This window comes from Canis lupus, chromosome 1 (genome assembly GCF_003254725.2).
Source record: "Canis lupus dingo isolate Sandy chromosome 1, ASM325472v2, whole genome shotgun sequence".
Lineage (NCBI taxonomy): Eukaryota > Metazoa > Chordata > Mammalia > Carnivora > Canidae > Canis > Canis lupus.
The window spans coordinates 81,008,656-81,019,678 of NC_064243.1; the positions used below are offsets into that span (position 1 = coordinate 81,008,656).

General features: G+C 37.8%; 1 protein-coding gene across 2 annotated transcripts in view; it reads left to right on the forward strand.

Annotated features, from left to right (window-relative positions):
* LOC112644686 (guanine nucleotide-binding protein G(q) subunit alpha) overlaps window positions 1–11,023 on the forward strand; it is a 306,975-nt gene that overhangs the window by 269,438 nt on the left and 26,514 nt on the right. The window lies entirely within an intron of this gene.

An 11,023-nucleotide genomic window follows, 5' to 3' on the forward strand; every position in this document is an offset into this window, starting at 1 on the left:
GTGTTGTATTTATACGACTATATCTTGATTTGTCAAGTGTGTTGTTCTTTTATGGTGAATAAAGATTACGTTGTTCATACTCCCACTCATTTCTTCTCCCATCCTTTTAACATGGTTATATCACAATTTTTTTATATAATTCAGTGTTTACAGTATAGGACAATATGAATATGGTTCACTGATAAGCTAAGTAGTAAATTGTGATTTTAGTCATTTTTGGGGTCAACTCCTCCCCCCCATGCACCCGGTGTTCCTAGTTGCCTTATTTTTTTTTTCTCTTCTTTTCTCTTTTCTCATTTTTCTTTTCTTTTCTCTTTTTTCTCTTCTCTTTTCTTTTCTTTTCTCTTCTTGGTGTGTGTGTATGTGTATCACTAGCTGATACTTTTCCAACTCATCAACAGATCGAAATCTTATAAGATATGTTCAACATATCAGATAACATATCACTTCCCTTTTTCCTTTCTAATTGAAGACCTTCTCCTAGAATTCCTTTGTCTTCCTTTTTAACCAGAACTGGCGGTTCTTTTGCATCTTACATACTTGGCATCCCGGGAACTCACTTAACTTCTTTCCTGTGTTGAATTTCCTGTTTCTGGATCCAATCCTGTCTTCTTCCTTGTCTCATTTCCTTATGTTCCTGGGACATGACCTCCTATAAATGAGTAAGAGTCTAAGGGAGATAGTTTTAAAATTCTATCCATGTCTAAAAATGTGCATATACAGCCCTCAAAGCTTACTGATATTTTGGCTGGGTATAGAATTATCAGGTATCAACCATTCTGAAAACATTATTCCATTGTCTACCAATATTTCCTTTCAGAAACCTGTGGCTCCTTCAAAAATCCATGTGATCTGTTTTCTGTGGAAAGTATTAGAATCTCTTATTTATCCCAGGTAGTCTCAAATTTAAGGTTCTGTTTCAGTGAAGATCTCTTCCCCCCTGCCCTTCTGGAGCTGCTTAACTTAAAGATTAAATTATAGCAAGTTTTTATTATTCATTTGAAAATTCTGTCCTCTTCATTTTCTCTTACTATATAATTTCTTTTCACAAGAGAAATGGAGGGCCTTAACTGATTTCTTTTCATTTTACTGAACTTTTCTCTCATTGTCCATTTCTTTGTATTTAATGACAAATTTCCTAGAGTTATCTACCAAACTATCATTTTGTTTGGTTTTGGGGTTTCATAAATTTTCTTTTTTGAAACTCTTCATAATTCTTTTTACTCTCCAAATGTTCCCCTTTTTAAGTCAGTATCCTGTTTTTGTTTCAGAGATGTAATTCTGAGGATTTGTTTGGTTTTTGAAGTATTTTTAGATTTCTGCATTGATCTCTTTCCTCTGACTTCTTTTCCTTCTCTCCCCACCCCACTCCCTTCCTGTTTGTTTGCTTAGGTTTCTGTTTTTCATTCAGGATTTTTTTTAAAGGTTTAATATTCCTAGGTATTTTATAGTAGTGAGACACTAAATAGCTTCCTCTCTCTCTACCTCTTCCCCAGGCAGTTCTCTGGGTTAGGAGTCAGGTTTTGGAGAGTTATAAGGATGGTATAACTCAGCTGTTCTCATCATTCCTGCTTCCTGTACAGCCACAAGTTATGCAACTAGACTCCTCCTAGGCTATCCCACTAGGCTCCTCTTCTCTCTCTCCAAGGGTCAGTTCACACCTCCTGTCCCCCATGTACTGAGTGAAAGGTTATCACTTGAATGTCTCTGGATCATACATTTACACAACTCTCAGCCTGATTGAAATACGTTTTCAGCATCTTTCCAGAGTCAGGGCAGATATCACATATTTGGCAGATACTCTTCCACATTTGTGGTTGGAGCTGTTTTCCAGTTTCTTCATTAGATCTTGTTGTGGTGGTTTCATTCTTTTGGGGTCTCAGGTACCAGAACAAAGTAAATACGTCTTTTCCGGGAAGTTTCTGAAAATTTCTCTCAAAATCAAGTTGCTCTTGATATTTTTCAGAAGTGCTGAGTCCTTTTCAGTATTTACCCTCAGTTATTTAACAGTTTTTGAGCACCTACTAAGCATAGAACATGATGGTAATTCTTACAAGTCCTATATTACCCAGTTATCCTTGATTATCTGATTTTCTTCACAGTTATCCCCTCGCTGCTCTCATTTTCTCTCTTTAAAAGTTTAGATCATGGGGGACACCTAAGTGGCTCAGTCAGTTGACCATCTGCCTTCAGCTCATGTCATGGTCCCAGGGTCCTGGAGTAGAGCTCCCATGTCGGGCTCCCTGCTCAGTGCGGAGCCTGCTCTTCCCTCTTTCTCTCTGCCCCTCTCCCTGCTCACATTCTCTTCCTTGGTCTCTCTCTCTCTCAAATATATAATAAAAAAAATAATAAAAGTTCAGATCATGGGAAAGCTTCCTTTACCTTTCCAGAGCATTTTGAAAGTTTTTTGTATCTTTCTCAGAATATGTGGGATTTAGTGGTCCATATATCTCTGAGACTAAGTGTGCAAATCTGTCTACATCTTTAAATCTGTAAAGGGTCAGTGGCTGAGCCTGTACATACAGGTAGATGCTATCAGATTACACAGTAGAGTCATATGAGAAGTGAATTCCTGAAAATGTACTTGTAAATCTCCAGCCAAAAAGAAAAAAGGATGAAGAGAGAAAGAAAGAGAAAATAAGTTATGCAAAGGCTCTGGGATGCCTTTGAGCCACCTGGTGACAGCAAGCAGTGAAGTCACCTGAGAAAGAGAAATGTAGTTGTCCTCATGCCTTACCTAGTGTGAGCAGCTTGGAGTGCAGAGTTTGAGCCCAGTATTCAATGAGACCAATTGTTTATTCAACAGGGCCCCCTCCTGCAAACAAACCCAATCCAACTTCATCTGGTGCTCGCTAAAGGAACCATGACCTTTCCTACCAGTAAGGAAGTAGCAGTCTGAATTAGACATATAGTGGGACAAGATGGTGACCACCAGTGGATACCTTCACAATATACTTTTCAGGGTCACTTAGACTCTGCGCGATTTCCACCTTTCACCCCATCCTAATTGTTACGAAATTGCATTTGTAAAGTCAGCGGAAATACATATTTTTAAGCCCTGTGCTTCTGTTATTGCAGTCATCAAGAACACATGGTCACAGTCACCCCAAAATTCCTTCTACTTTCAGTTTCTGAACTGAGTAGTACAGAGTTAGACCAGGAGCAGCAGTTCCCTGATCCTGTATTGGGTTTTCAAGACGAAAGTGGCGGCAGTGGTGGAGAGAACAAATGGATTGGCTGATTCCAGATGCTCTTCTTAGAGCTGAATGAAACTTACAGCTTAACCTTACAAAATTGGAAAAAGGTACTAAGTATTTAACAAGGATGGACAACTACTAATCAGTCAGAAAAGATCATCAGCAAAGCAGACATCCGCCATAAACTTGCAGCGCACATCCCTCCTTAATGGTTGAACTTTTACTGTCTTACTCTGTGCCTGGTACTTTTGAGATCTGTGGTGTCCTTTTTTCAACAATAGAAGCAGTTCTGATGTCTTCTCTAGTTTCCAGCACCCTGGTACTTGCTGAGTTTATAAATTTTATAACACATTGATATTGTCTGGATACCTGAAGGAGGTACTTCCCATCAAAGATTTGAAATCAGATGCACGCGTTCAAGGCTGTGTGCCAACCCTGAGGCCTCTCAGGCTGAGTCTCCATGGTAACAGTGATAGAGTCTAGGTCTGTGTGTCTGTGACCACAGCCATGGATTTTCCCACGTGAATGACTGGTATTTGCTCATGTGCTTCTCTTTACAGGTCTTTCCTCGGGTCTCTCAAAGGTTTCTGCTTTCTTCATAATACCTGATTTATCCTTTCACCCCATCTCAAACACCTCCTTTCTTTCACTATATAGAATAACCCGGTTTTGTGGGATTTTAATGTTCAGCTAGTGGTATCTAAAGGTATTTATGTTGGACATATCTCTGATCTCACTTGGTTATTAACTTCAGAAGAGTTATTCTACTTCCTTTATGACACCCCGAGAGTGATTTCCTGTATATAATAGAACACTGATATTTTTATTTTTATTTTTGTTGTCTGCCTGCCTAATTTAGTACTGAGGTCATATTGCAAATGTCTCATAAAAACATTTTATTAAAAAAGTTTTAAAATCATTCAGCAAATTTTTATAGAATAAAGAGGAAAGAGAAGAAAACCCTACTTTAGAGTAAAATATTGAAGCTCTTTCCATCCTGACACTTCACAACCAGTCCTCAGGTTTTCACTGGTGTTGTTAACTGTTGTTGTTGTTGTTGTTGTTGTTGAAAAGATAGTACTTAGTCCCTTTATAAACTTTACAATACCCTAAACACCTTCCCCATTACTGGTGTGCGCCCATTATACAAATGCTGAGTTTTTAAAAAGCAGGGTGTGGAGGAAGCCTATTGTTTTTCAAAGCTTGTTAATACAAAACATAATTGAGCACTTTATAGTTTTCCAAGGCGGGATCTTTTGAGTCACCCCACATGTATTAGGGTGAATATCTTATACCCACCAGTAATCCATTCAGGATGGGAATGCTGATTTTTTAAGCAGAAGTAAGCATTGCTTTTAAAACGTGCCAGGTTCTTGTTCTAATGTACACTGCAAATAGAACAGGATCAAATAAACATCCAAGACTGCAGATTATGCAAACAACAGAATTTTACCCCCAAATCCTATAATCATACTTTTTAGTTGATATGTAAACCAAAGCCAGGTGGTTTGGGTGTTTCATGTTCATTGTCCCCACCCTACCTGCCCTTTGTCAGTCATCTAGAGGAATAAGTAGTAAAAATAAGAACAGAGTAATCTACACACAGGTTATTATTAGCCTCTTGTTAACTAAGAATATTTGTAGAATTATTCTGTAAGTGACTTAAAGTAGCATGAAAAATAGATCATCTTCAAATGAGGGCTATTTTACAAGAATTTTATGGGTTTTAAAGTACCCAGCTGTATGGTATTTAAACATATGGGAAGACATTTTTACATGTGTGTAACATCTGGGTAAATAGATCAACTAAAATCTAAGTAGCCCTCACGCTAAAAATTAAGCAAGTGAATTTAGACACTGATTCTTTTTATGTTTCATTCTCTGTCCCATGGAAAGGAAGAAAACGATGCTTTTTCCTTAAGAAAATAAGGAAAATAAATTTAGAAACTCAATATCTAAGAATTAGGGAAACAAGTTAGGGGGAAATTTAAGTCTCAAAGATGTGACAGATTTACAGGAAGAAACCTTATTTTTGCTTTTATTTCCACGTTTATGTGCTTCACATCACACATTATCAATTCTCTGAACATAAGTTGTAAGTAAATATACTCCAACTCATATATGTGTGTGTGTATAAATTGAAATGTTGCTAATAATTCAAACAGCTGTGATAGTTATTTAAGTACATAGTATTATATTAACTTGCTTTTTATCAGTCTTCTCACCTAGGAAATAGGAGTCACAACAATACCTACTGTTCAGATTTGGCATGAGAATTAAATGCTGTTCTACACCAAGGGTCAGCAGACTATAGCCCACAAGCCAAATCCAGCCCACTATCTGTACTGCACAGCTTGGAAGCAAAGATTGGTTTTTACATTTTTCGGTGGCTGGGAAATAAAATCAAGATAAGAATAATACTTCTTGACACATGAAAACTTTACAAAATTCACATTGCTGTGTCCAAAACAAAGTTTTGTTGGAACCCAGCCACACTCATGCATTTATGTATTGTCTATAAATGCTTTCCGTGCTATGTTAGCAGAGCTGAACAATTACATCTGAGACCATGTAGCCTGCAAAGCCTTAAAATATTTACTATCCAGCCCTTTACAGAGAAGCTTGCCAACACTTTATACACTAACGTGCTTTGAACAGTGTCTGGTATATATTTATACTAAACAAATGTTCGTTTTTATCATGAGCATTATTAAGCTTTATATAAAATAAATAAGACTACTCACATAGCCAAAATGTCAGAGTCTGAAAACTTTCCTCACATATATCCCTGAAAATCAGACCAAAAAAGAAATCTATTAATTATACAACAAATCATTTATTGTTTAAAAATGTAAAAATGACCTTAGAAATATAATGCACAAGACTGGTTTCACAAGGGACTTATTTTCAGAATATTTTATATATTCCTTCTGAGACAATTTCCATGCTAACAGGTCACACATCCTCTCTCCTTAATTTAGTTAGCATTTGACCAGTTATCTGCTCACTGCTGCCCTTCAGTTCCATACTGACTCAGATTCCCTGTCTGAATTCTCCATTATTATCCACTATCTGATCCTTCTCATTGGAAATTCTAGCCATACACTTGCAGTCTCTGAGGGGTAGAAGGAGAGGTCTGAAGGGTAGAAGCCAAGAATTTTGACACAGACTTCAGAGTGTATGTGATCACAAACAGGCCAGGTCACATGGTACCGTATTGTAAAGGTCTCAAAAATGCAGTCCATACAAGTCTTTTGAGCTTATCTCTTTGGACACACAGTAAACCAAGTTCTTATCCTCACACCGATGTCACCCTTTTGCATTTGCCAAAGAATTGAGGCAACCAGTTTCTGGGCCAAACTGACCCATCTCTAAAAACATTTTGAGGCATCGAAAGGAAATATTTTACCAAATTGGTTTGGATTATTTTATTTCATCCCCATTTTCCCTAGACTTAGACTTTCCAGCGTGACTGACACACCAGGACTTTTGCCCAGATTAGTCTGATGTATGGATGTGTATGTAACTGATTTGTGTAGATGGATCAGATCTTCCTTAGACCTTTTTGGCTATTCAGGATTGCCAAGCTCAGTTGTATCATCTGAGCCTGTTTCCTTTTCAATCCCTTATCCCTACAACATCCCCATAGCCTATTTCTATTTCTCTTTATCCACAGTCTCCAGTTATGTGGTCAAGTCACTATTGAAATCAACCATAGAATCAGAAAGCTGACATTCAGGCACACATTACTCTTTGCAATAGCTCCAGTACAGTTGGCAAAATACTTGTTTGGGTTGAACTATGACTTAAGTTAACCAAGCTGGCTAGCACAGAAAACCAAGTTGGCTTTTAAAGAAAAAGAGAACCCAGTGGGAATTTATAACAAAGGAGAACTGTTTTTTTTTTTTTTTAAGTTAGAAATATCAGAGCTATTTAATCTGATTTTTTTTAAAGATTTTATTTATTTATTTATGAGAGTCACAGAGAGAGAGAGGCAGAGACACACAGGGAGCCCGATGTGGGACTTGATCCCGGGTCTCCAGGGTCATGCCCTGGGCCAAAGGCAGCACTGAAAACCTCTTTAAGACACTCAATATTCAAAATGACAAAAACTGATCAAACCTAAAATGTTTGATAACTATAGTATATAAAGAGTTCATACAAACCCATAACCAAACATAAAGAGCAAAAAACATGACCAGTTTTCATTAGCAAAGACAGGAGCAGACAATTCACAAAAAGGGAAAATACTACATTAGTAAATCTACTGGAAAATGTTCCACCTCACAGATAACCAAAGAAATTCAAACCAAGACATTGAACTATTGTTTTCTTCGCCCTATCATTTGGTATATCCTTTTATGCCACATGTAGTTTGATATAAAAAAGATTTTGAAAGGCTTGAACTCTCTTCTTGAGAAGGAATAGTAAAATGAGCAACTATACACTATTACAGGGTCCCTAAGTTTGCTCACCTCCTCTAGAAAGCCATCTAATAGTCTGTTACCAGGGGCCTTAAATTTTATAACCTACTTTGATATGCTGTTATAAAGAAAATTTTCAGGGGCTCCAGGGTGGCGCAGTCAGTTAGGGGTCTGACTCTTGATTTCAGCTCAGGTTATGATCTCAAGGTCCTGAGGTCAAGCCCCTTATGGAGCCTGCTTGAGATTCTCTCTCTCTCTCTCTCTCCCTCTTCTCCCTCTCCCTCTCCCTCTGTCCTGCTGCACACACACTCTCCTCTCTCTAAAAAAAATAGTATTAATTTTTTTAAGTTTAAAAAAATTTCACAATGGAAATCTATGTACAGAGTTATAAATTATAATCTGATAATAGTGCAAAGTATCTTACAATAGAGATTTAGTTCAGTTCACTAAAACTATGAAGCTATTCAAATATTTATGAATTTTAAAACTGAAAAATGCTTAGGATGTAATGTTGAAAGCAAAGTACAGGATATATTTTATGTACAAAATAATCGCAGTCCTTTAAAACAGCACTGTCTAGTATAGTAACCACAGGTCCCTCATGACTAATATTTAAATAAAATTTAAAAGTTATTTCCTCAGTTTCATTAGCTACTCTTCAAGTGCTCAGTAGCCACATGCAGCTAGTGGCTTCTGAGTTGGATGGTGCAGGTCCAAAAGCAACTTTCCATTATCTCAGAAAGCACTAAATACAAAATGAACCCTGAAGCTGCATAGTTCAAAGACTAGAAAAAGCTAAAATTGTTAAAATTGAGAAAAACAACAAGAACAACAATAGTTTTATGTGGGCAGTTCAACCAGGGAATTTTTTCCTTCTTCTTGCTCTTTATAGTTTTTAAATTTTCTTCCATGACCATATTAATTTTATAATGGAAAAAATATCACTAGGCTTTATTTTAAATACCTTTTGAAAGTGTAGAAAACAAACACAAGGATAGCTTGGGGAAAGCCAACTGAGATTTTCTTTCTAAAGTTCTTTTTGTTACTACTGTTAACATTCAGGTCAGATCAGAATTTCAGAATCTTAAGGTCCTTAGGGAATGGAGCGCCATGAAACTAGTATTCGGTCTTGGAAGTTTGTACACAACATAATTCAGAATTCCCGTAATTTCCTGTTTGCTGTACTTCACAGTTCCACACAAGTGGGTCAAAATGCAGCCTTTCAGCTTTAACTGTGCCCTGAAGCCAACATTAAATGTCTCCTTGTGTCTCACCAGTGAAGCTCCCTCAAATCAGGGAGGTGGGTGGGGGTATGGGGTAACTGGGTGACGGGCATTAAGGAGGGCACGTAATGTGATGAGCACTGGATGTTATGCTATATGTTGGCAGATTGAATTTAAATTTTTATAAAAAATATTTAGTGTCTATGGAAATAATCTGTATCTTCTTTGTTGCCCATTTTAAGTTAATTTGCATCTGGTTCTGGCTGAGAATCTAGTAAAGACATATCAAGTGAACCTCAGTAAATGAGCTCTTTCTTCAAGCATATGAGCTTGCTGCAGTGTGAACATAGGCTTATTCAGCCAGGTTGTGCTCTGGATTCTTGACCCATGCTGATGGGTTTACTGGGGTTCCAGAGTTAGGGTCCAGCCATTCAGGTGTCAGCCACATTCCTGTAGATCTCTCTGGTTGTTTCCTTGACTCTTCTGATGACTGGTCTAGAGCATGGCTACCAAGCTGGTTGTTGCTGAAACATTTTATGTGATTGGGGACATAACCCAAGGAGTTAATGATAGGTTGGGATGCTGAGTAAGTCATTCTTCTGTCTAAACTCTGCAGGTCAATCTATATCTTAATTATGCAAAAATTTGTAAGTCTTCTCCAATTAGCTCCAGGAAAAACCAAGGAAATTACAGTCCTCAAATTAAACAAGTTTGAAATATGGGAGTTACTGGTCTTCGTGAGATTTAGGCTGGAAGAAATACCCAGTGAACCAGCAAGGAGAAATTACCTGATGCCTGGATATTTAGTGGAGGGCAAGGACTCACAATGAAAGTGACAGCATATGGGATTTAAGTTTGTGGTATGATAGAGCAATTTTTGAGAAGCACGGGTGGGGTGTGGGAAGTCAGCTGCTTTTGGCCCTGAGACATCATGTCAGAGAGCAAGGAGGTGGTGATCTCTCCTGAGCTGCTGGCAGAACGGCCCCAAAATGGTGACACAGGCTGATGGTTGTGGGTGGAGTACGAGAAAGATGGGAGGAAGGTCAACAAATTGAAAAGTCAATGACAGGAATACTCAAGGCATTTAATATTGAAATCCTGACTCAGCAGGTGAGGGGTATTATAAGAGAAGGAATTTATGTAAGTTAAGGGTAGACATTGGATCACTGACATGTAGCATAAAATGAGTAGGACAGTGGAGCACAGGGTGATTGTAAGTAGAAAGATCAGAGTGCTGTAAAATAATGTTTGCAAGCCACTGCTTGACCACTTGACTGAACTAAAACACTAGGAACTATTAAAGATATCATCCCATCTTCCTGTGGGCTCCCACATCAGAGGGGTTAAACACTTGTGTTTTTCTCTCCCTCATGTTGAGGCCCTCTCTTCTCTTTGGTCTGAGGATGTGAACATCTCTTCCTGATCCTTCCCTCTGATCTCTGCCCCACCTTCCTTCCTCCCCCCACTTTCTCCTACAACTCACTCTGGTTTGCATCAGTTCACTTCCCAAGGGCCTCATTTCATTGCCTAGAAAACTCAGACCTGGAGGTAAGAGGCAAATATGCTCTCTTTCTTTGCTTCTCTAAACATCCTGTACAGTAGATTACATTGACTCATAGGCAGAAATTATAATATTAAAACCTCCAGGAGCTGTCTTCAAGCTTGGAAGGTATGTCAGATTCGATCTCAAATAATCGCTTGCAAAGATTTGCAAAGACTAAGAAAATTACGGAGGACATTTGGTCTATCCAGCTGTATTTAGTTATCCCTTATTATTTCTATTCCTGTCATCTGATTTGAGTAGCAGAAGTAGAAAGGCTAGGGCACGGTCTTTGTCATTCCAGCTGCTCCATTTATATATTGTATCTATTTTCTTGGTTTGCTCTGGGGTTGAGAGTATTGAACATTTTTAAGCATTTTAAGGATATTCCCCCTTAACGTATGGACAGTTGGAAGAAACATTTTCTAAGTGAGCAATTGATGGAAACCCAAACAATTTTCCAGTTTCTTATAAATCAAATATATCAAATTAAAAAATAATAAAATAAAAATAAATCAAATATATCTGAATTTGAAAGCATGGATAGAGTAACTTTGTGCAAATCCAGGGAATAGAAAGATTTCTCTGGATTCAGAGTTTGGTCAAGGATTTGAGGAAAGCGAATTAAGGTTCCTTTAA